The sequence below is a fragment of the Haliaeetus albicilla genome, chromosome 1 (genome assembly GCF_947461875.1).
Source record: "Haliaeetus albicilla chromosome 1, bHalAlb1.1, whole genome shotgun sequence".
Lineage (NCBI taxonomy): Eukaryota > Metazoa > Chordata > Aves > Accipitriformes > Accipitridae > Haliaeetus > Haliaeetus albicilla.
This window is the reverse complement of record NC_091483.1, coordinates 13145516-13171031: the sequence shown is the minus strand read 5'-3', so window position 1 is coordinate 13171031 and position 25516 is coordinate 13145516.

Sequence of the window (25516 nt, the reverse complement as noted above, 5' to 3'; positions counted from 1 at the left end):
TGGTCTAATTTCCTAATTTTTGGTTCTACCTAAAGATTTGCAGCAAAGAAATTGATGGGACTTTTACACTCTAGGGCATAAAGATCAGTCCCTTTCATTCTGATGTCTAGCTAGCTTCATGCAAAGAAATGTGTAGTTTGGATAATGTTTTAGTTCATTCTGACTAATCCACTTCTTCCCACATGGTAGAGAACCTGCCCTTTATTAATCACATCTATATAGGGTAAAAAACAAAGCATGTAAGAATTAATCTAGTTCTGGGGTAGAATGTTGCAGATGGGCATCAAGGCCTATATAAATATTAACCATAAAAGCTGATGCATTTCTCGTTTCCTTGTGCATTAGATTCTAGGACCTGACTGGTGTGACCTGAGCACTTTCTTACACATATATAGCTGGTGTGCAGTATGTAGCTCTAGGAAGCAGAAGATATGAGACAGGGATGTTGCTACTGAGTTCAAACAATGGGACTTTCTGTGATGCATCGGCAAAGACTGTGTCAGAGATGTCTGATGTGGCACTCTCTGCATCTTACTTTTTCTATAGAAGCTTTCTTCCTCGTGTGTTTAGAAATACGCTTCTTGAAATAATACTGAAATATGTTTGTTTTGTTTCTGTATTATTTGCTTTTAAAGACATCTATATATCATTCCCAATTACCACATTCTTAAGTGTTAGTGACTGCATGAAAAAATAAAGGCAGGTAATTTCTTTGCCTTGAACTTCGTTATTAAAACGCATTCATAGGATTAAGCTAGGGAATTTGAGTACAGTGTCACTGCTGACATTAGTCCAAGACTTCTTCAGAGGGAACTCAAGATAGTAGCTTTAACGTTAAACACTGACATAAGCATTTATGAATCTTTGGAAGGTGGTTCTTAAATTGTGTATTAACATTAACAATTATAAGTTAAGTAGTTTTACTGGCATTTCTTATACCTTCATACTGATAAAATACTATCCAGGTGGCCGTGTGTGTCTGTCTCACTCATGATGATTCTGTTGTTAAACTTTTCTTTCTGCTGAATCCCAATACAAAATATCAATTTAACATTATTTTTGAACCAGAAAAGAACTTTATTTTGTCTGTTAATCATAGTAAATCAGATCTTCAACATACTTTGTCGAGTACAACTCCTGAAGTAACTGACAGTGTGACTGCCTATGGAGTCTGCTTGTTCCAACAGTCAAAATTGAATGAAACAAGTGCTGCAGAAGTTAGTAAAGTAGTTGTGACTTCTGTAGACTCCCTTTTGGGGGGAGGGACAGGAGAAAGTTCCCTGAAGATTCAGGAAGGGATTGTAATACGCTCAAATCTTGCTTTGCTGAAGTTGATGACAACGTTGCTTTTTTGACTGACTGCAGAACGGAGTTAGTTTGCCAGTCTCAGGCAAATTAGCTTGTTGAGCCCTAATGGGTAATACTGTTATGCCCCAGAAAGAACCAGCTCAGCTGCTGCTTCTGCTGTGCACAAGGTGCTCAGAGATGGTCTCGTAGAGCTACTGGCTGATGGAGTGATTATTGATGCTACAACTTGGTCTTTGCTTTCTTATGCTATGTGTGATGTAAATTAGAATACAGAATATGGAAGTATTTTCCCCGAGTACTCATTATGCTCTTAAAAAAGCATGAAAACCACATTGGTTTCTACTTCCTGAATGTAGGAATAACTTTTAATACCTTAAATGCTGCATTACTTATTAATACTTTAAGTACTTAATCAGCAAAATAACAACTGGAAAGGTATTCTATGACTAAATAGGAAGTTATATGTCAGATTAAATATATGAAATTATATGCATCTATTTCACTAAATCATGATATGGTTATTAAACATATAAGCATTTCCCTACAGTTTTAATATCCAGATTAAAAAATAAGCTTCCTCTGCTGTGTCCAGTACGTTCAAATATATTTGTTGTTAAATCTTTATCGTATGTTTTTAAAAGCATATTTTACAGAAGCTTTGTAGCTCTTCTCAACAATAGCAGCCTGTAGGTGTTACTTTTACTAAAAGGAATTACTGGGTTAGGGAGTTCCTGGACATGTTCTATATTTCATATGCTAGAAAGCTAGGAAAAAAAATAATCTTAAACTGTTTCAGAAGGCATCCATGAAAGAAATGTGTTTATTATTACTTTCTGGTTCAGTCTTCACTACGTAAATTATTTTTCTTCAGTTGTGCACATTTAAGGAGAGCTCCAAACTTTGTCATAAGGCCTTTTCTCTGCTCTCTTCTGACTATGTGTGGAGCAGAGCACAAAGTGGTTTTGAGTGAGAACAAACATTTAGAATATCTATCTACTTATAAGCATCGTGCTAACTTGCTAACCAGCCAGCTGGTATGGGTTTGGCTCCCTTGTTTGCATTTGTGCTAGCATGGGCTGTAAGAATGCAGTGTGCTTTTCCTTTAACAGCTATTCTTCATGGTACTCTTTTTTTCTTCTTTTTTTTTTTTTGTTTGGCCATTATACATGTTAATATTATGAAAGAATGATTTCATTGTAGGCATACACAAAGACGACTAGATACATCTCAAAAGTACCTGTTGACACAGATTTCTACTATATTAAAACTGAATGCTCTTTAGTATTACAAAGTTGTACATAGTTAAGCTAACTTTTAAATGACTTGTAAACTGTTCCTTTGAACTGTCACTATGAAGACACTTGTCTGACCAAAACTATTCAGACAGGAAAAAAAACAAGCAAACCCAAAACAATGCAACTTTATTTCTAGCATTCATTTTCAAAGCTGGCAAGAATTAGGTTTAATTTTTATATTTGCCTATTGACTTTATATGGAATTTATGCATTGACTTTTGGGATGAGACTACTCTCAGCAGTTGTGCATGTGTTTGCTATCTTTGTCCCTACTGTCAAGAGGCTGAAACTTCCTTTTTCCAAAAAGGAATTAAAACAGCACATTCTGTTTGTTAACAGAATTTGTGTGCAACTTGAGCATCCTTCAAGAGCAGAGAGGTAATAAAGTCAGTCTTCTGTAGAAAACTGTTATGAAAATATGACATTTTCATAATGGTTTGTAATTTTTGTTGCAAAAAGCTTGTACGTTTGTTATAGAACACTTGAGTTAAATGTATTCATTGCTTTCTGTCTAAAGTAACCCAAGAACGTGGTAAAATGAAAAATTAAGAATTTTCTAATACCCAAATAATGGCTTGAAAGATAGTTGTCTTTTTTTTTGTGTGTGTGTGTCTAAAATAAATATCATTTTTCAGATGATAGTTGGTGTTTTCTGCTTTAGTCATTAGTGTTTGTGCAGTTTTGTGTTTGGATAATCTGTTGTAAGCAGATCTAAGTATCCCTGTGAAGACCATCTAGTTGCTTAACTTAGCTTTTTTATTCATGGAAAAGCAATCAAGTGTTCTGCTTAGCATACTGTTGTGGAGCTGGTGACCCCCTTCCTCCTCCCTTGAATACTCGGGTCTATGAATAATATGTTCCACATCAGCACACCTATGAATCAACGGCTATGTGCCTTGCTTTGAGCTCAGTCTTGGAGAAAATATAAAGTAAGTTTAAGAGGGGCTGTCATCACCCAGTGGAGTCGCATCAGGTCATGATACATGATGAAATGCAGACTTCTTTCCGGGGGAGGAATTGAGGAGAAATAAATCTGTGGCCCTTTTAAAGCAATGAATAGAGCCAACATGCTTATTACCATTTCCAACACTTCAAATAATCTGTAACTTCGCACAGAGGGTGTGAAAAAGGTCTTTTTCTAAAAGATATGGAGTACAAGTACTTTAATCCAACCTGTTTGTTGGGTTTTCTTGTTCATGTCCATTTCCCATGTGAAATTGTATGTATCACCTACTGATCATTGAATTTCAGCTCATGGTGCGATGAATTTATGTATCATTTTGAATTGCTAGTAAACTTGGGTTTGAGTCTAAACCAATGTTGGTTCCTACTTTGCACACTGTTAGAAAATTACTAAATTCCATAGGCCAGCCAAAACTGTTGCTTATCCAAACTCATTGTCTATATTCTTTGTCAACCCCACCCTGTGTTTTCACTTGCATTAAACTTCAGATGTGGAGAAGGAAGAGAAAATGAAAACTTAAACCTTGGCTTTTGGAAGGAAAAACTAGTTTTGGTTAATATTAAGGTCTATGAAGAACTGGTCTTCAGTCTTACATTTTAAGCGGCCTTACTTTCCAACAAGCCACAGCCATGACATACACTACATGCTTTTTGATTCACAAGAAAGAGGAAACTTCTCTTTTTTTTTTTTTTTTTTTTAACATTGCAGTTCTAGGATTGCCCAGTTCTGCTGATGTTTTGCTTAGCTTGTAGATATTGAATATTCGCTATGGGATACTGCAGACTTCTTTTTGGAGAAATATGGTATTTCTACAAATACTTTTAAAAGTAGGTTCTTTCTGTATTCTTCTGGACTGTCAAGCTGAAAATTTCTCAGATAAATTTACTTCTGTAGTAAGAAACTATAAATATAGAAACTAAGTAGTGTTGTGATGAATTTCTGGGCTGCCTTATATCAGGTCTTGTTATAATTTGTGGAGTAGCACAACATAGAATGATATTCCCTCCCAGTCTCCCCCATTGGACTAGTGGAAAATACTGCTTGTATTTGGGACCTTGTATCAGTGAGACAGGCGTACAGTAATTTTTCTTGAAATTTAAATAACCCTTTCACTTGTCATTATCAAATGAACATAAACTTTATGTAAAATCTGTAACGTGAGTAGTCAATGCTACTTGACCAATAGTACTAAGGAGACTGGCAAGACAAACCTGGAAAAAGCTCTGTCCTTAGTTTCTTGCTTGTCTTGCTCCCATCTTCTCAAAAATACAATTCGGGTACAGAATATTGGCAGTTTGTCCTGTTTTGGTCAGTATTTTTACTAGTCAGTGACTGAACCAACATAAAATGTTTGCTTAAACAGTTATAATGCAGTAAAGTCTTCGTAAGAGGCTGCTTAAAGGATTTCTTCATGTGAAACTGTAAAGTGTGACAGTTCCATTTTACACTTAGTGACCATGAATGTGTGTTGTTAAAGAATGTACATGGACCTTTTTTCCCTTACCCTTTGGTTTTGTTCTGTGTATCCACCTACAGAAGTAGGACTGTATGTTGATTAATCTAGGTTCGTATTGAGAAACTCTTGATACCTATTTGGTCAGAAATTATATTTTTAAAAAAAAAAAAGTAACAGCGTGGATATCAGCAAAAACCTAAGCAAAATGTTTCTATTTCACTATGAAGTCATTTATTTGATGGAAAGAAGATTAAATGCTTCTATAGTATTTTAATTCCTAAGTAGCTTCAAAATTTTGAGAGGACTAGATCTGTGCTTTGTTTAGACATCGTGCGTCTGGTGGTAGCTTTCCACCTGTTTCTTACCTGTTTTCATTGACACTGTGATGGACAGATTTCTGCAGAATGCTTGTACATTGTTTCATCATCAAATCACTGGCAATTTGTAACAAGTAAAGATCGCAGTAATTCTTTGTTTAAAGCGTTGTTTCAGGTTAGAAAATGTTGTGCTATGATATAATATGTTGGCAGATGAACATAAGCTCTAGACTGCCTGGAGTGCTTCGTCTCTTTTTTTGCAAGTGTTTTTTCCAAGCAAATGATTTTGTTTTTAGCAATTTTAGGCAAGCTTATTTTGTTTTATAGGAAATTCTTAGAAATTATGAACACGATAACCAAAAATTATAATTTAATAATAAATTTTCTTGGGTTCTAGGCATTGTTGTGCTTTCTTCAATTTGCTGCAGCTTTCAAACTGTATATGAAATATGTAATCTAGGGAACAGTTATAGGAAGGATGCTTAATCTTTGTCCTGGCTCAGCTGGTGTTGAGTAGACCTGAAATATACATCTGAACTGTTCCCTGATTCATGCTTCTGATGGGATTTGATGATGTGGGGGTAAGACTGTGAGATTAATAGTGATTTCATTTCAAAAGAAAAAAATAAATGTTTTTGATTCTTATCCCTTTGGTGTAAAGGTAAATGCAAAATCTGGATATGTTCTTTGTGTATCAGACTCGTCTCACTATGTGAATAGGTAGGATTACGTGATACTAGAAGAATGTTTCCATAAGGCTGAGTCTGAATTCCTGAAAGTTAATTTGATTTGTAGGAGTACTAAATTTGGACTTGCTTATAATCCTGAATGCATTGTAGTGAAGTTATTCACTGAATGAGTAGTATTCTTTATCTTAAGATCACCTTTGGTATCTTCTTTAAGATCACGCATTTTTATGGTGTGTATTATTAGGCGGTTTTGTTTTTCTGTCGAATTTTAGTCCTAATCCTTGGTCTAGACTCACAAATTGTTAGCTTCTACCCCTTGAATGTTCTGGTTTTCTCTATACCTTTTATTGCACCCCCATTTGGAGGAATAATATTTGAATATGCACTTCTATAAAATACTAAATTGTCTTTATGAAAGGTGTTCATTTACTATAGTCTTTTCTTTCATCTTAAATGTCTTGTGTCTAGCTCAATTAGTTTATTAGAAAATGGAAGAAGGCCATGATGTTTGAGATAACCTTGTTGTTCTTTGTTCTTATTATGACAGTTAATAATGGTTACAAATTTGTGACCTCCGTGTTGCATATATACATCAGTCTAGGTGGTGGGCTGTTCAGGGCGCAATTTGTCACTTATTTGCTCTTCACATTTCTTTTTCATGCATCTTGGGATCCTTTTTTACCTGGATATCATTAAGATTGTGATCTGAGGTAATGTAGTTTTACAGTATCTTATACAACTAATATATACATATACACACAAGGAATGATTAGTTTCTTATCTCAACGTTCATAGTCAATATACATCTGTAGGTCAATCAGATGACTACACAAGCATATACATGCGATAACTATGCACATATGTAAATAATGCATGTGGCTGTGCTAGTGTTTCACTGCAACTAACAATTATAACCGACTCTGGTGTCAAAGAAAAGAAATTAATGTATGTGCATCATTATCAATTTTGATCACAACCTTGGTGCTGCTACTGCAGCTGCTATTTCATCCATTCAATATGAATGATTAAGAGCACTGGCCACTAGCAAAAATCTGTTTAAATTTTTCATTGTAATTCTGATGTGGCCTTCTAAAGGCTTATTACTGACTGTGCTTGAAGATGATGCCAGGAATTTCAAAACAGCTGATTCTAATTTTGTCCATTTCTCTGAAATGTTTCAATAGAGTTCCTTTTTCTAACATCTCTCCATGAGACAAGTATAGTTTGGTACAGTAGTCTCTGAATGTGGACTAAGGGCCAGATTTTCTGGATAGAATGACAGTTCTAATACTAGAGGTAGAGCTCTGAGAGCATGGCATAAAGGACAAATGTTCGGTATTTTAATCTATGAGAAGTATCCTATGCGGGTGGGGGGGTAAAAAAATTAAAGTATATGTGTAGTTAAGATTGAATAAAATTCCTGAACAGGTAGGGGAAAACCATGAAAAGAACAGATCTCTAGAAAGAAGAGGAAGTAACACAGATAACATGCTTGACATTTCTCCTAGCAAAATTCCTTGAAACTGCTTTTATGTAGTACACATAAAATGTTCAGTCTAGGTTCCAAGGATGAAGGAGTACTATATTTTATTCTCAGAATAACAAACTAGTAGCATTGAACACTGAACATCTTCAAACTGCCCATTTGGGAATGTATCATCCTTGTGTTTGACTGGTACGCCTAGGAATACAGTAAGCGTTGACTCTCTGAATTTATCTGGCTCTATGAGAATGAGTGTAAAAGTGTATATTTTTACAGGACCAATTTTCAGTGCTAGTTGTGGTGATCTACCATTCCTCACGTCTATTTGAAGATCACTTCTCTTGTACTCGCCTGCTGTTTACTTGCTGGCTGCTTGGCTGTCAGAACTGTAAAATCTTGAAAGGATGTTATGCATAACAAGGATTATGTAAATTGATTAAGACTTGTAGCTTCCTGTGGAAGTTCTAGGAATTCTTTTAATTGTTTTCAAACACTTTTCCCTAATGATAATAAAGTTTTTTCTTCTTTTTGTCTGGTGTGTTTCTACTTCTGAAATGGGATGGAATCCCACAGCACGAGTTACCAAAAACCAAGGGCCAGGTAACTCTTGAGAAGCCAGATTTTTGTAATACAAGTGGTTAAAGTATTTATGTAAACTTGCAAAAATATCTTTGGTGTCTTCCCCACCCTTACCCCATCGTAACTTTACACCTTTTGAGTTTCAGTCAGTATAGCCCACAAATTTCTTAGGTTTCTGGTTTAAGTTCAAGTCAAGAAGTTTTGAGGGGTTGTTCCGGAAACAAGTGAGTAGACCGTCTGAAATGAATGGTGAAAAAGCTGGAATTTCTGTTGTAATAGAGCGGCAGAATTAAAAGAACTACTAATCACTGTTCTAAAGAGCCTATACAGGAAGGGACAAAGTTCTCCATATTGCAATTTTGCTATGAAGTATGTTTCAGTTCTAAGTATGTTCTAGTTTTGACTTAGAAGGCTATATAAATGTAAAGGTAATACTTTTTTGAAATTAGAGGATAGGCGTGCTTTTTTTTGTAGCTTTTTGATAAATAACTAAATTTAGTGGTCAAAAAAAGCAAGAAATTAGTAGCAAGGTTTTGCAGGTCACTCTATTATCTGTTAGTACTGACCTGGAATAGCTAATTTTTCTATTGCTTGTCTTTTGTGACTGGAAAGTGCTAATGAGACAGAACTGTGCCAAATTACTAGGTTTTGGGTTGGTATTTCCTTTTTTCCTGTTGGAAAAATATCCACAGAGTACTGCTTTATAATAAGATCTAGCACTTAGTGCCACAGGTGGCAAAATGTGCACCTGTTCCTTGTTAGTCAGCCAGTGTTCTGACTTGTGTTCTGCACTGCCTGAATTAATTACTACTGCTAAGGCACACTTTCTCATTTTGTCTTATGATTATTCTTTCATAAGTCTGGTGTCTAATTCGGCTTTTGACATAAATATGATGGCAGAGGTCCAATGTTCAATTAAGGTGCATCTCCTGTTAACTAATGGTTGAATTCTGTGTTTTGTAGTCAGGTCTTTAAAGGTTTGAGATGCTCTAGCTGCTCTGGCCAAATTCCAGTCACCACAGCTGTTTCTGTACTTTGTCTTTAAGCCTCTGTTAAGCCTTTCTTAATTTCAAGTGCAGTTTTGCCCTTGTGGTTGAAGGGGGCAGAACATACCCCTGGCGTTGTAGATACTCATGTATTTTTCAGTGTCTGAGTCACTGTCTCCATCAGCATCTTAATACCACCTTTTCTCGGAGGTCTTTATTAATGAAGTAACTGGTTTTTCAACAGTTCATCTCTTTTCTAAATAATATCAGTTCTCGGATGTCACGGGAGGTATTGCCCATTGAACAGAACAGTTGGATGATTTGGGGTTACAGCACTTACAAAGACTTGAGTGCATTTTACAGACGTGACTAAGTAACTGCACGTACAGGAAGGATATATGCCTAAAAGAGGGGAGCGAGTTGGCAACTTCTGTTACTGTTTCAAGTTCCTCAATATGATTATCGCTATCAGATCTTATTGGTAAAGTAACCTCAGATTCCTTTGCTGTTCTGATCGTTGCTAAGATTAAGTCTTATTGAACTTCAAAAAGATGGGAAGGTGGAGAGAGACTCTGAATATTTTTGTTAAAACTTTTTGTTTGTTTTTTTCTAGTTTATTTGAACATTCTGTGAAGAGATTGTTCCTGCTGATCCTTATTTTCAGTAAGACTAGACTTCAGTTTCCTAACCGTCTTATATGGGAACATTTCACTAGTTGGAAGTTAAAGACTTCAGCATATAGAAGTCAAATATTTAACGCTATAGATGTACTGAAGTTTGAGTTCTGATTTACAATAAATCAATATGGTGGTGTAACATACTATATATGCAGCACTGCCACTTGGACAGACCCTTGTCCTTTAGCGTAGTTTGTAGTTAAGGTTCATGAAGTTTCACTCATGTCTTTTCAGATGAAGAGCTCTTTTTCAGAAGGTTATGTGTACTAATTCTTTGGATTTTCTGTCTTTTACCATTGCTTGTATTCTGATGAAGTGATGCGAGATTTCAGCTTAAGATATCATAACTATTCAAATGAATCCATGTTGTATGTGGGCATACATACATTGACAAAGTCAATTTTCCTTGAACTGTAGGTTCTGCTGTGATGGTGTTAGACTTAATTAAAAAAAAAAAAAAAAAAACAACCAACCAAAAAAAAACCCCAAACCCAACCTATTCTAGGCTTTTATATAATTGATGGCTTCCCACATAAATTTTAGGACTACTTAATTGAACAATGAAGAATTGGATCAAACTTAAGCAAACTGGGATGTTTTTTAGATGTTTGTGCTATCCATAACTACTCATGTAAAAACAACTATAGTTTAAGTATGCAAACTCTCCTGTCTGAAATGCAGAAATCAAGAGAGGAAAATAAGTTTTCAATTGAATAGGGAATAATATATTGAAATATATAGATAAGTCTTCGGGATGTTTTTTAAATTCCAAATTTTGTTAGGATTATTTTCTGTGGAATAAAAGTCAGACATGAGGTGTTCCTTATTTCCTTAAAAAATATCTCAATCAAGGCAACTTTTAACATGGGAAATACATGCCTTTGAAGCTGATGTAAATCATCTGTAAACACACTTATTAATTTAAGCTTTTCCACTGCTCCCTGAACATGCAGGTACATTAGTTATTTGGCTGTGTTAGAGAACTACTTTTCTTTCTCTCGTAAAATCTTTCAATGCAGAACTCTGTATTTCCTGTTAAACTTTTTAACAAGGGATGAATGGATCATTTCAACTCTGTCAAGTTTTTGTTGTATGTTTTGGATTCAAGCTTCTTTTAGTCATTCTTTAAAATATTCTTCTTTGATCTGTTGGACTTCCTGATATGGAATACCTCATGTATGAAGTTGAGATTATATATGGGTTTAGACCTACATGAAGGCCTGAAACTCTACTTCTTCAGTATTTGTCTAATAGTCCTTGTTATTTCCTTTCCAGTGATGAGTTAGCACTGGGCAAATGGAAGGAAAGGGTTATTCTTTCCTTCCCTTCCTTCAATGGATATTGAAGAGACACATTGTATGGCCACAGCATTTGTCTTCATGTCTTCACATAACTTCCAGTACTGTGCTCAACTTTGTGAAACTAAAACCAGCTCACAAAACACTTTTTCTTTCTGTAACACAGGTGCTCACATCACAATACACATACCAAAAAGGTCCTGTGTGACAGTGCTAGCACTGAGCCAGTTCTAAGTAAATCTGCTTCCTAGAAGTATTATCCGACTGTGCTGTTTTCCAGTGGATTATTATTTCCAGTCAGGTCAACCACAGACCTTCTTAGGTAGAAAATGCAGGGTTTTGATATTACGCTTTAATGACTGGATACTATTGGGTAGAAGAATTATCTAATAAAATGCATTTGTGACTATTGTAGTTTAACATCTATCAGAAATGTTTCTTTGTTTTGTACCCGTAACTTAAACATGACATGCTTTTTTGCCTAAGAGTTGCTATGAAACTTCTGAGAATAATTTTACTTTGATTTTTTTTTCTTCTTTCTTTAACTTAATCACTGAGACATAAATCTGAAATTTCAAAAGCTGCCTAAGCATTCTGAATGCCCAATTTCCATTAATTTTAAATCGCTTAAGTGGCTTTGAAAAACTTAGCATTAAGGCTAAGTCACCCTAGGGTGACATTCCAACTCTGCTGAAGTTGATGGTAAAGTCTACATTGACTTGAGTGGGACTAGGGAGTTTCCCTTACACAGTGGTGAGTATAAGGCTCTAAACTAGTCAAAAGTCCATTTGACAAAAACAATGAAGCACATCCTTAATATTAAGGGAGAGAGTATCTGCTCATTTTAACAAGGCTACTGTCATGCTTAAGGGTAAATACTTCACTGCTTTCACAGAATGAGAGACTGAGATAAAGTCAGTTTTGGTCTCATGATGGGAAAATTTGCTTAGATTGTCAAAAGGTACAGTGCTGAAATTGTGTGAAACAAAGAGGACTTGAAACTCCTCCTCTTTAAATCTGGGAGAGGGGGGGTGTTTGTTTTCTCTGAACATAATTTTTAAAAGGAAAGGTCAAATAATCTCTGAAGTAGATGTCTGTCTCTAGGGAGGCAGTGGGTATGGATAGCATTACATTTCCAATGCAAATTTTCAGAGAGAAAACCCCATGAAAATTCAAGCGTAATTTAATAGGAATTGTCTCTTCAGTTGGAAGTATTTTGGTTTACATGAACAATACTGCCTTTCAAAAAGCTTAGGAGGCATAACTGAAGTCACTTTTGGAGGGAAGTAAACTATATACGTAAACTCAAATAAATGCCACTTTTTGTAACTCCAGTGTGTCCAGTATTATTGAGTAGCAATTTCTGACAAGTATGCATATGCTTTCTTAATATGCCTTTCCTAGATCTAAGGGCCACTGAATTTCACTATCTTCTGAAGTATTAAATAGTGAAATCCTTTATTGGATTTCTCCTCTTTTTAAGGAACATCTATTTCTTTGGAATGTATGTATGTAATAATAGAGTTTGTTTAACTTTTTGTGTGACTTACGTAGCTCACAAACATTGAAAAGCTGAATAGAAATAACGTTAACCTGTCCCTCAACTTTTATGAGCTTTTCTAGACCTGTTTTCAATGTTTTGATATTTTTAAGAAATAATAATGAAACATGCCCCTTCCCGCCCCTGCTAACACAAAACAAAACCAAAAGGACCACACATGTAAAAAATGAAACCTTCAGTTTGTGAGGCTTATTGAAGCATAAGTCTGTGTCTGTAAAATGAAAGAAAACAAAATGAATGGTTAAACTGTCTATTACTAATCTGAGGAACAAATCCTAGAATGAAAATGGGACTAATGAAAGTGTTAGTTTAAAAAGATCACAGCCTCAATTAGACTATTTCATTTATACTCTACTTCTTGTTTGCTGTGCAGATATTACAAAAATCCTTTAAAAAACCAACCCCACTATAATCCTAATTTCTGTTATATCTTAATATATAAGGATATAATATTGACAGTGTTTCCATGTTCCTATCTCTTTATATTTGTAACTTTTAGAGCCTGACTTTTCTGCCACTCTGCCGCTAATTTATAACAGTTCTGTATCGAACAGCAATCCGATTACTAGATAAAAGCATTTCTCTACCAGTCTCCTTGTTTTTAATGTTCATGTAATTGATAGTAGTGATTAGTGAATTTTTTTTTTTTTTCTGTTTTAGTATATACTAAAACCAATATTGGCCTGGTTAGGAATTTAAAAGGTGCATTGGGAGGACTAGTTAGTTCAGTTTCATTCAGAAGTAAATTCAAAGCATTGTTTAAAAAAAAGAAAATTATCTGTGTTAAACCCGTCTTCAAAACTTATTTGCTTTTATTGAAAAATTTATTTGCCTTTATTGAATTAGAAGGCTAATTAAAATGAGGAAATACTTCAAGTGCTCCAGCCTTTGCTGTTTTTAAAATGAAATCAATGAAATCTGAGTGTGTTTTCATGCCATCATGACTTAGAGACAAAAATGATATAAGAAAACTCTAGAACAACTTTTTTGTAAGTGTCTGCTAGGAAAGCGCTAGCTCAAATCTTCTAGTTAAAGCTGTCAATACCTGTTTTGTTTCAGCTTGCAGCTCAAAGTTGAAATTGATGCTTGAAACTTTTTCCAGATAAATGTGAGACATAAAGACAAGGTGAGCAGTACAGAAATTGTGAGGAACAATGTTTAAAATAACCAAGTTTCAGGTTTGGGCAGTTTTCTCCCTTCCTGTGGTTCTTCCTCCATCCTTTTTATTTTAGTTTATTTTTATGAAATATCAGTAAAATACATGGAAATGTCCAACTTTTTAAGTGCTTGAGGTGTGGGGAGGCGCTCTCTAGCTTGCAGATTTTAGTATCACCTACATCAGTTCTATGGCTGTCAAATTTATTCCTTTTTCTACAACAAAGTAGAAACCAGATGGTTTAGAGCTTTGTGTATTTATACCCAGAATATCATTCCTGCATAAAATCTTGGCTCCACAAGCATGAAGTCCACACACTTCTGATTTCTAGGAGTATAGATTTCATTCTGGTACCTGCTTGTAAACTAGGATGATAGTTTTTGGGAGGTGGGGGAGTTTTTTGGGTCCCTAATTCTGCTCTAGTAACAAAATGGTGCTCTGACTTTTAAGTCTTCAATTTATCACAGAAATTTTCCCTTTACCCTTGACCTTCTTCCTCAGTTTAGCTTATGAATGAGGATGCTATAGATAAATAGAAAGAATAAAAGCCTTTCTTAAAAATGATGGGTATCTAGCTTTGTATTGAACAGTTTTAGAATTGAATGCAGTCTGAAAACCATTGAAGTTCAGATGGCTATTTGAAATTTGATGGATCAGGGCTGAAGGAGAATTTATTCCTTCATGACACTAGCAATGTCATTAGTCTGTGTGCCAAATATTACTTAAATTTCTTACTAATTGTTTTAATAATTAAAGTAAAAACATAACATAGTTACCAATAAGTGTGTGTGGTGACTTCATCATCTTTGTATTTTAGATTTCAACAGAACATTTAATATTATTGGATTTCTTGCAAATCTATTATTACTTCTGAATGCAATACTGAATCTTTGAACGTGTTCCTTGCTGTGGAATTAAAGTTCAGTCAATGCCTTATAATGAATCTACTGTCTAACAAATGATACTTTAAAAATGTAATAATATCTTGAATTTCTTTATTAGAAAATTGTAAGTGTGCATTTAATTCTTAGTGAAGTTAAATGTATGACCAAATGGAATGTTTACATGGTTCATGCTGATCTGATTGAACATAGTCATTCCCATGGTTCTACATGTGTTTTGCACTGAATTTTAAATACTTCAAAATTATGTTGGTGGTGAATTTTAGCACTGTTGCTGAGGATATTTAGAACTGATCTCCAATTACTAAATCGGAGACCTAAACCAAGCTTCTGACTGCACTGTAAAATAACTTTTTCTTTGTCAAACTGAATTTTAACTGTGTCTTTAGATTAACAATGTTTACCTCTGCCATCTTTCTGGCACATGCCTTTGGTTTACCTGAAGTTTTGCGACAGAGAACTGAAAAGGCAAAGAACTTCTTGCATGAGAAGGCAGATGTTAATCTTGGTTAATAGGAGAAAACATAGTACACACTGGATGCAATTATCCCATTTCAAAAGTACAGTTACAAACATGCAGAAATTAGAGTAATGGGCTACTCTTCCGGCTTATGGAATATATCATGTATCCCTACAATAGTTCTTTCCTATCTTTTAAGTGTTAAACCCTTCAGAGAGGAGCTGCGGTCTTGAGATAGACACAGTGATTCACATCTCATGAGTAGCCTTCATTCTGAATATAACTTCTACTTAAAAATGAGCAACATTTACAGCTATTTGCCTCTTAAGACAATAAGCTGTCTGGAGAAAAGACCTCACTTCCCCAAGTATTTGTGATTGCTTAAAAGGCTGAGGTTGTAACTTGGCATTGTAGCATCTCCCTAATTGGAGTAAGTGAGCTTATAGGGAAAGACTTGCTGGGTAACAAATCTAGACCTCTTCTGTCATAGAAACTGATGTTGTGTTAATAAAACTTACCTTCCTGCTTAATGTAAACCAGCATGTTTTGATAGTTTCTCTTGTTGTTCTAGATCCTCCCTCCTAGGACATTTAGAAGTCACCTTCCAATTTCTAAACTCAATTTACTACTTTCCAGTTCCTACATACTTTTCCCACTTACAAGACTTTCCACTTCCTAAATTTTATTTTTCTAAGGAATTTAAAGAGGCCAAACCTTTCAGTCTTTAGTGTATTGTGTTGAAATCTTTTAGACTTCTATTGTAAAATATCTGTATTTCTTTTATTATCTAAGAACCTTTTTGGATAAGTTTCAAACATGACACACAGCCTTCTTCAGAGCTCTTACTGCTTTTTGTTTAATAATGCTTCTTCATAACATGTATACTTGACCCTGTTCCAAGAATTTTATTAACAAAATTTAGTTTTCCATAGTAATTATCTAGAAAGATAATCTGTCAAACTAGTTAAAGCTTACTCCTTTAGATCTGACACCAAACTGCAAACGGTTTTTCTTTTCCCCCTGGTTCATGATTTGCATTGGTAACCTGGATTCCTTTTGCACTCCTCTCATGATGATTTAATTATTATCTTGGTAACTCTTCTATAGTATGTGATTTTTGAAATTTCACTACATAAATGCATCATTAGCCTTGCATTTGCATATTGGATATTGACTGGTTCACTGTCCCCTCTGAGAAGTGTTTCCTGCTCACTTCTGGTGCCTACTACACATTTTTATTCTTAGTTTTTCTTTATGGTGATTCACATACTAGATTATTCTGTATGTGATGAGTACATGATGTGCCAAATACCAGCAGATTAAAGAATTTGCTATCCTAAATACTTTATGTCCTGCTGAGAATCTGTTCAGATAGGGTGTTTGTAAGAATGGACTTATGTTCTTTTGGAAATCTGTGACTAAGTATTTTTGGACAGAGGACAGTAGGCTTTTGGGGTGCTTGAATGTGATGGAGATAAGGAGATGTAAAAGAGAAAGAAAGAACAAGGGGCAGTAAATTACACATAAGCTGTTGGAAGGCTGATGGAAGATGATAAAGATGGAGGGAAGGAAGATGACAACGGGATTTAAGAAAGAGGAAGAAAAGCAGAAAAAATGCATAGGGGAAAAATTACTAGAAATGCTCAATGTGAAGATACAGTCCAGCATTGTTGTTCTTTTTAACTTTAAAATCTTTAGGACTACTATTCTTGGTGTAGCATCTAGGAATATTTTTGTACTTCTTTTTTTTTTTTTTTTTTTGTGCCAGCTTATCTGGCAGAAAGGTGTAACACTGCTTTTCAGTGCCATTTCTATTTTTTGCCGAGGAAAACATGCTTGTAAGTGGCCTCTAATGCCCCTTTAAAAAGTACAAGGGTTAAAAATAGACCAAAAAAAAAAAAGTGCAAACCCTCACTTCTGTAACATGCAAGTCGTTCAGAATCTACGCGCAAACCCTAAACTTTGGAACAGAAGAATTGGATTTGCTTGTTGGAAGTTTAGATCGAATTCAAATTATGCCATCCATCACATGTGTTGAAGGTTATATTCCTCTATTGATGTGTATGAATAGCTTGCTCAATGACAGTCATGTCCTGAAAACGGTTGTTTTGTGGAGAATAGCTTCTATCCAAGGGGGGATTTTTTATTTTTTTTTTTACCAAATAGAGAAATACAGTTCAATGTAATCAAACTTGATATGTGGTTTGCCATTAAGTTTTTTGCAGTACATAACTGGAAGTATATGTTCTTTATAAAGCAGTCATGGTAGCTCAGAGAACTTAAAATTCATCTTTTGCTCTTTTGTTTTTTCTACTCTATCTGGAATTTAGAAAATATTTTTATTGAAGTCTGTAGTATTTCCTCTTTTATGCTTGTTTCTGTTCTGCAGAATAAATACATTGTCAAGAGACAGCGTTATCACAAACAGGAAAAATTATTGCAGGAATGTGTCTCTTTCACTGCTACTTCTTCCTGGCACGGAAATAATTGTACAGGTTCCTTTCCAGTTTGTCCACTATTTTTCAGAGCAGTAAAGGGCTTTGACAGCTAACTCCTTCATACCTCTGCAGAACGCTTAGCAACAGATGTTTTGAAATTCCACGGTGTTGCATTAGGCTGCTAAGTTACAATATGTCTGCAGAAAGGCAGCGATCCACTACAGTGAGCAACTAACGCCGTAGCCTCATCACTGCACAAAATCGTTAAGCGTCTAAAAATGGGCATATGCCTTTCGGTGAATCATGTAAACTCCCAAGCAGGGACTCCTTCAGAATTAACCTGTAAACGCGCTTTCCTCATAACTTAGCGTGACAAATTAATTGATAACGCGTGGCAAACCAAGAACCGCTTTGAGCTCGCCGAAACGAGCCAGGCGAGTTGAAACAATGAGGCGTGCTAACACAATACCGTCGGAGCGCGTTTTCTCGTGTTGAAGGTTCAACGATACCTTCTTGTTAGGCGTATCTCCTTGCCCTTTCTGTGTACCACAAGCAGGTGGGGAATCCCGCCTGGGCCAGGCAGGGGCTGCCTCGGTTTCTCCAGAAGGTGGTAGCATCGCTCTGCGCTTCTGCCGCGCAGCTGGCTGCTCCCCATCTGTGCCGCTTACACGCCTGTGTTCATCCACGCTTTATTCATACTCCGGAGTATTCGTGCTTCTGTAGTATACTGCATATTTAAATATATAAAAGATTTTTTTTGTAAGTTCAGGGTTCGTTTCTTTTTTTTTTTTTTTAAAGCTTTAGAAATTGATTTATTTTTTCTTAATTTTTGTTGCTCTCTAAGCCAATCTGCAGGGATTTTGCTCTTGATTCAGTACCGAAACAATGAATGCAACATGCACACAAAATAAATTTAGAAAATGCGAAGCCACAGTTCAACAGTAAAAGTAGTCCTGGAGGACTTGCTGTTTGGATTTAGGCTCCAAAGAGGTGTTACACTATTGTGCCAGCGAAGAAGCAAAGTGAATTGCTTGTAAGAACGTGTCGTGCGCGCGCTACGCAGTATTGCTTTCAGCCTTGGGAGCTGTGTCGGGGGGACTCCAGAGCTGTGCCAAAGCCTGGCAAGGCTGGAACAAAGGACCTTGCTCTGGGACGGGGGAAAATAGCGTGGTGTCCCTGAGGCTGTGACATTGAGGAGGCTGAGCCTATTGCTCAGCCCCCAAAATTTAAGGTGGTGAGGCTGCTTTCTGGTTTGATTCCTACCATCTGATTCATCAGCGGTAGTGGTTGTTACCCGACTGTCAGTCCTGACAGCAGCATATTTTGGAGTAGTAGGCGGCCTTCCCAGTGGGACAAGCTGCAGCAGAGAAAATGTTTGTTTTCCTTCTGTGTTTACTTAAACCTCACAAACCTGATAATAAACCTGATATTTTCTGATGTGGAAGGATTAAAAGGAAAATTATTTTTATTATGAGGAAGCAATACTAAGGTGAACAGTATGCATGAAGCCTGTTAACTGATATTTCAAGAGAAAAAAAACCCAAACCCATAAGGTTTAGAACAGGCAAATCAACACTAGCTCAATAAAATCAACAACTATTATAGTGTGAGGTCATAGCTATACCTAAGAATAAGAGAGAAGCAAATTCAAAGCCAGTTACCATGACTGAGGATTATCTAAGGAAGCAGAGCTCCAAGCGGCCTTTTGAAATGCTGAATTTAGAAATGAAACTGTAAGGAAGGTTCTCAGTTGTTATTATGAGAGCAGTTTATAGATGAAAAAACTGCATGTTTCAGATTCTTCTGCACTGTGTACTTGGAAAATATTAATGCGAATGATCCTTTTCCTTTAAATAATAAGTAATAAGGTTTCTCTAGACTCATCTGGGAAGTTATCTCCAGGATGGCGAGGAACGACAAATTGTAGGTATGGGTGGGGAAGGAGATGGCTTCAAGCCTGGAGCTGAACCAGTGTACCTCAAATTTGGATCCTGTGTAGTTCAACTGTGTGGAAGTTGTTGTGGGCCACTGCAATGATGATGGAAGACAGTGGCTTTTTAAAAATGGTAGTGCTGGCATGGTAGTGGACTTCAGGGCACTGGGTTTCTGTTGAGAAGAAGCTATAGACTGGCCTCTGCTTCCCTGCCAGAAACCCAGCACTATTAGCCTTTCATTATAGCACCTTATAGCAAAGAACTGAATTCCTGTATCTGCACAGCCAGAGGGCAACTGCGGTGCAGCACTGTACTCCAGAATGAGCAATGTTAGTTCAGTTGCAAGGCTGGGCTAATAGTGTATTAAACAAAAGTCCCTTGACAGCCTGATTTGCAAGGATTTTTTTTTTTTAATATATATTGCTATTTAATATTACAAGTTTTAATGTCTTGAAATTTAGACTAGGTGCTTGGTATATATGGGATTGCATCTGCATGTACACCTTACCACCCACGAATAATAAATTAAATAACTGATCAGTCTGTAAATGCTGTGTTCTATACTGTACTACTGCAATAGCTGCAAATGTCACTTTTTACCTCCCTCGGTGGCTAAAACTGAAAAATATCCCCAGTTTCTAACTTCTAAATACAGTAAGAGTAACAGCTGTGAGGATATATGTACCTCGACCTCTTTAAAACATAAAATCACTTATTTTTTCCCCGGAGTATTTATTCTCTTAAGCTATTAATTGATCTGTTGCAGTGAAATGAATAAATGCTCCAGTAGTTGTTGAAGCATACACCAGATTTTCTTAGTTTTTCCTCTCTTGTCCCCTTTTTACTGTTCCCTTGCAGCATAATTTCAATAGAACCAGAGTCTCAGGTCTTCTGCCTAATGGGGCAGTCCACAAAAACAGTTGAAAGAGCAAAGCAGAGCTAGGCTGGCTTGCATTACGTTTCTAAATCGTGTTTTTTCCAAGAAAGTTTCAAGTCTCTGCTTGCTTGCTGAATCAGTCTTGCCTACTCAGCACCCCCTACTACTTTCCAGAATTTAAAGATTAAATGCATTCTATCTAGATCTCCTTTCTGTGTGTAAATAGAAGTAATACATTGTAAACATAGGAGGCAGGTCATGTGGAAACCTATTTGATAACAGTAATTGTAGCTATTTTCTTTTATTACTAATGGCTTTAAGACAGACTTTTTTGTTTAATGTTTCTGTCACCTGTCAAAGTTAGAATGGGAAGTCAGATCAAGGCAAATTCCTGATGCATACAAATCGATAGGTATCAATTAAGCTTTAAAATTTTCATGAAAAAGTGTAGTCAAAGGAACTTGGGCTTTTCTTCTTCGTCTCTTTCCCCAGTGGATTCCCCAGTGCTGCTGAATGCTCCTCTGAGTAGGCAATTCTTTTCTGAAGCCATGCAGTCGATCTTCCTTTAGATGGTGGAACCACTTTAGGCTTCACAGTAGTACCTATGCTGACCCCTTGTCCCCAAAGTGGTACTGCCAATTTAGCTGCTGGGACAACTTAATATATATGGTGAATAACTGGGGAAGGGGTAGGTGAGAAATGGCTTATGAGCTGTTTATATGGAGTATTTGGTGATATATCTCCTGCTCTGACATTTTCTTGTATCTCTAAGATACTCTTGAGTGATATTTTTTACCATGGAGGAATATACTGAAAAAAACCCCAAAAACTTTTATTTATATATATATATATATATAAGCTTCTACATAACTATATGTAAGCTTCTACCTTACATGTTCACAGAGCATGAAAGACAAATTTCATGTGAAATGGAAATTAAATCTCTGCTATAACCTTTATGTATTGCTTTGTTTAAGAACAGGCTGCATCAAGGTATTCCAGCAATCAGTGGTGTATTTCTCATGAGGGAAGCAGCAATGGTTGCATGTTTTTGGCATATCAAGTCATCTCACCGCTGTTTGCTTATCTTGTCATACAGTAATAATTCCACACAAGCAGGATCGGTACCACTGCACCGACAGCACCCCTTTCTTTTTTACCATAATAGCTGCTTTCTTCTATCTTATGTAGAGAGAATTAACTTGCTGAGATAACCCAGGGATTCTGTTATGAAAGGGGGATTTAAACCTTTTGGCATTCAGCACCAGTTAAAGGATTTAACTAAGAAATTATTCTTGTTTACTTCTGTTTTATGTGGGCTTATTCTCTATACGTAAAATGCTGACAAACAGTATCTTTTTTTTGAGATGGTCTCAGTTATTAAAAATGAAGGAAACTACTCAATACAGTAAATTGGGAGGCTTGGTTCAGGGTGGTATGTACAGCAGTACTCCCATTTTATAACTATAGGTGTCTTGGTTACCATTGAAGGAGACTTTTTTAAACTTTTGAAGTGATTTGTAGTAACACTATTTGTAATAGTGTTACTGCAGGCTGTACCTAAGATGATTACCTTTATAGTCTGTTTTGAAAAACAAAATAGATGAAATTAAGAAATTCAGTAAAGCAGTCTGTGAAAGTGGCACAGGAAAGCCAAAGTGATTTTGCTAATGTGCTATTAATAGGCATGAAAAGCTCTGAGATGATTCAGATGTTGTCCAGGAATTTGAACTCTGATTATGCTCATGTATTTGTATGATATTTGGACCAAATTACTAACTCATTTGTAGCTGGTACTTTACTGTCCTTACTAGGATTAAGTTAATGTTAACTCCCCTGATGATTGGGCCAGGAGTAATGTTCTGCTTGTTTCTGTTTAGCATGAGTTTAGAAGGCCAGTTGTGTGGAAACTGATAAACTTTTTCCTCAGAGATAAGTAGTTGAAAAATTCAGTTTTCCCTTTCCTGGCACTGAGAAGTCTATAAAGCATAGTAATACTTAGGTCTGCATAATTTATAGCTCAGCATATTCCTAAAAGCTTTCTTGAAGCTCAAATTTATAGATATTTCCTGACAATACAAATTGAAAACTATACTTCCAGTTTCAATCTAAACCTCCTCCTGGTATCCTAAACAACAAAATCATGGCTTTATGAAGCCAATTTTCCATGCCAACACAGAAAGAAATATCTGTTGCTTCCGTAATATAGCAGTGGCAGGAAGCACTGTTTCTGAAGCGTCTGTTGCAGTGGCTTGCAAGTATGATCTAGTCGACTAGTAAAATATATAATTATAAGAATTGCATTAATACTGTTTGATTTTCTGAATGGATTAATGCAAGAATGATGATGAAGAAGATAAGCCTATGTAAAGAAGAAACTTTCGGAACTTTCATATCCATTGTTCAGATGATAATATTCTCAGTATTTACTTTGCTTCTTATCCAGTAGATTAATGTTTAGCTTGTTTAAAAATGGTTTCTTTTTTTATGAGGTCCTGTATGAAATCTGAAAGTAATCTGAAGATAGTAGAAAACAGTCATAAAGAAAACTTGCTAAGACCTCAAAGATGGATGTACATAGAGCACTACCTTTGGCAACTCCATGGAAAGTATGACTGCTAGTATTTTTTTTATTATTATTTAATACTTGAGGTTGTGTTATGAGAAGACTTTCTGAAATTCCTATTCTTCAAACTCTTAGTGAAATATCATAGAAATAGATAGCCATGAAATGTTTCTTATCAAATTCTTTTGTACATGTTTTAAATGCTTACGAATAATGTCTCTGAGACTCTCATTTAAACGTTACCATATGATGAGGTAAGTTTTTTAGTCTTATGATGCATTTTATTTATTTTAAGAAGCTAGTAAAAATACTTTGTTAGACATCTAGAAACCTTAACTCAAACCCTAAATTCACTGGAGAAAGAGGAATGTGCTGCTTTCCCTGGAAAGAACTGATGTATTCAAGCTTAGAAAGGCAATTACACTAGAAAACTTGCAGAAAATAAAGACTTATTCAAACCAATTTCAATTTCTGTTATTCAGAATGAGTTATATCTGAAAAATGTACTGATTACAGGAGTTAAATAGATACAGACACTTTAGGTATTCCATGTGTAAATACTAGCACAGTGAAATTCCAGTTGCCTGTGTGCTACTATGTTGGATACTCATGAACTGACTGTGCTGCTACAATGGTTGTACAAGGATAGCAGATGAGTTAGCTAAGGTAACTAATATGTCATCAAGTTATGCTCAGAAAGAGGTGTATTGTGTACCTTAGTGAAGTTGTAGAAGAATGCAATATTTCTGAGTCTTTTACTTGCACAATACAGCTTAAAAATAGAACCAAGACTTGAAAAGCAACAATGTCAGTATTCCCATGTACCTATGAAATAAAAATTAGGAGGGTGAAAAAAAAATCAATGGCATACTGAAACCATTCAAATTGTGCTAATATTTACATGGAAAGCTGCTGTTGTAACAAAACAAACAAGCAAAATATGGTTTAGATTACAGTTAAGCCACTAAAGCTTGTAACACTGTTTTACTAAAATGTAATTCAAGAATGGCCTCTGGAGTGGTTCTATTTCTTTCCAGAAATGAAAGAAAGCTTACATGGTCTGTGAAAAAGAGCTGTATCAAACCAAAGCTCATATTCAATATAGCTGAAGGAGTGGGTAAGGAGGGGAGAAACTTCACTAGGTTTTAACTCTTCTGTCTGAACAGGTATTTAATAAAAGGACATGGGAAGAAAAGCAAAGATGAAATGTGCTTATGTTAATTTAAGAGGACAAAATGAATTAGGGGAATAGACTTCTAGTAGAATTGTTTCAGAGGGGTCATTCTGGTTCCATTCAGTGAGCCCCCTGAGTATGTTGTGCATTTTGGAAAACTAAAAAAAAAAAAAAAACCAACCCCAGACAAAAAAAGAAGGGAACAAGCTCAAGCATTTAAAGTGGTGTTAATGAAAAAAAAAATAAAATTGTAAGTTGTTTGGGCTGTGAATTTCAATAATTTAAAGGACAAACTTGCTTCACGGATCTTTCAAATAACTGACTATTATTCTGTCTTGGTTTCAGCTGGGATAGAGTTAACTGTCTTCCTAGTAGCTGGTACGGTGCTGTGTTTTGAGTTCAGTAGGAGAAGAATGTTGATAACACACTGATGTTTTCAGTTGTTGCTAAGTAGCGTTTAGTCTAAAGTCAAGGATTTTTCAGCTTCTGATGCCCAGCCAGTGAGAAGGCTGGAGGGGACACAGCCAGGGCAACTGACCCAAACTGGCCAATGGGGTATTCCATACCATGTGATGTCACATTTAGTATATAAAATGGGGGGGTGGGGGGAAGATTGCTGCTCGGGGATTAACTGGGCGTTGATTGGTGGGTGGTGAGCAATTGCACTGCGCCTCATTTGTATATTCCAATCCTTTTATCATTAGTGCTGTCATTTTATTAGTGTTATCATTATTAGTTTCTTCTTTTCTGTTCTATTAAACTGTTTTTATCTCAACCCACGAGTTTTACTACTTTTCCCAACTTTCTCCCCCGTCCCACTGGGGGGGGGGGGGAGTGAGTGAGCGAGCGAGCAGCTGCGTGGTGCTTAGTTGCTGGCTGGGGTTAAACCATGACATATTCCCTTAGACAACGGTTAATAAATCAACTTTCATATGAACATTTTAGCTACTAGCAGAGTATTCATTTTGAACAGCATTGGCAGGCTTTATTTCTAACTGATCTGTTTAGAAATGACGCATTGTAGACAGAGTACCATACCAACGTTGTAGGCTATGAACATGCAAAGAGCCTTGCAAGCGTAAGGCAGTGACAACATCTTTGGAAGTCACAACCTTACATTATAAAATAAGTTGTAATTTTATTTCTTCAGCTGACTACTACGTAAAGGCAAAGAGGTTCCAAACTGGGTCTGAAAAGTGTATATCCAGCCTTCCCTGCAGCTTGCAAGAGAGACTCTATCAGGAATGACAGAAAGTCTTTCCCAAAGTTTTCAGGAGCCCGGTACTTATCCAAAACGTCTGAGACTATGCTTTCTTGCTTTGCTTATCATGTTCGTAGCTTACCACCAGGCTGGAGGAGACATGGAGGAGCTCTCTCCTGCTGACACTTTTATTCA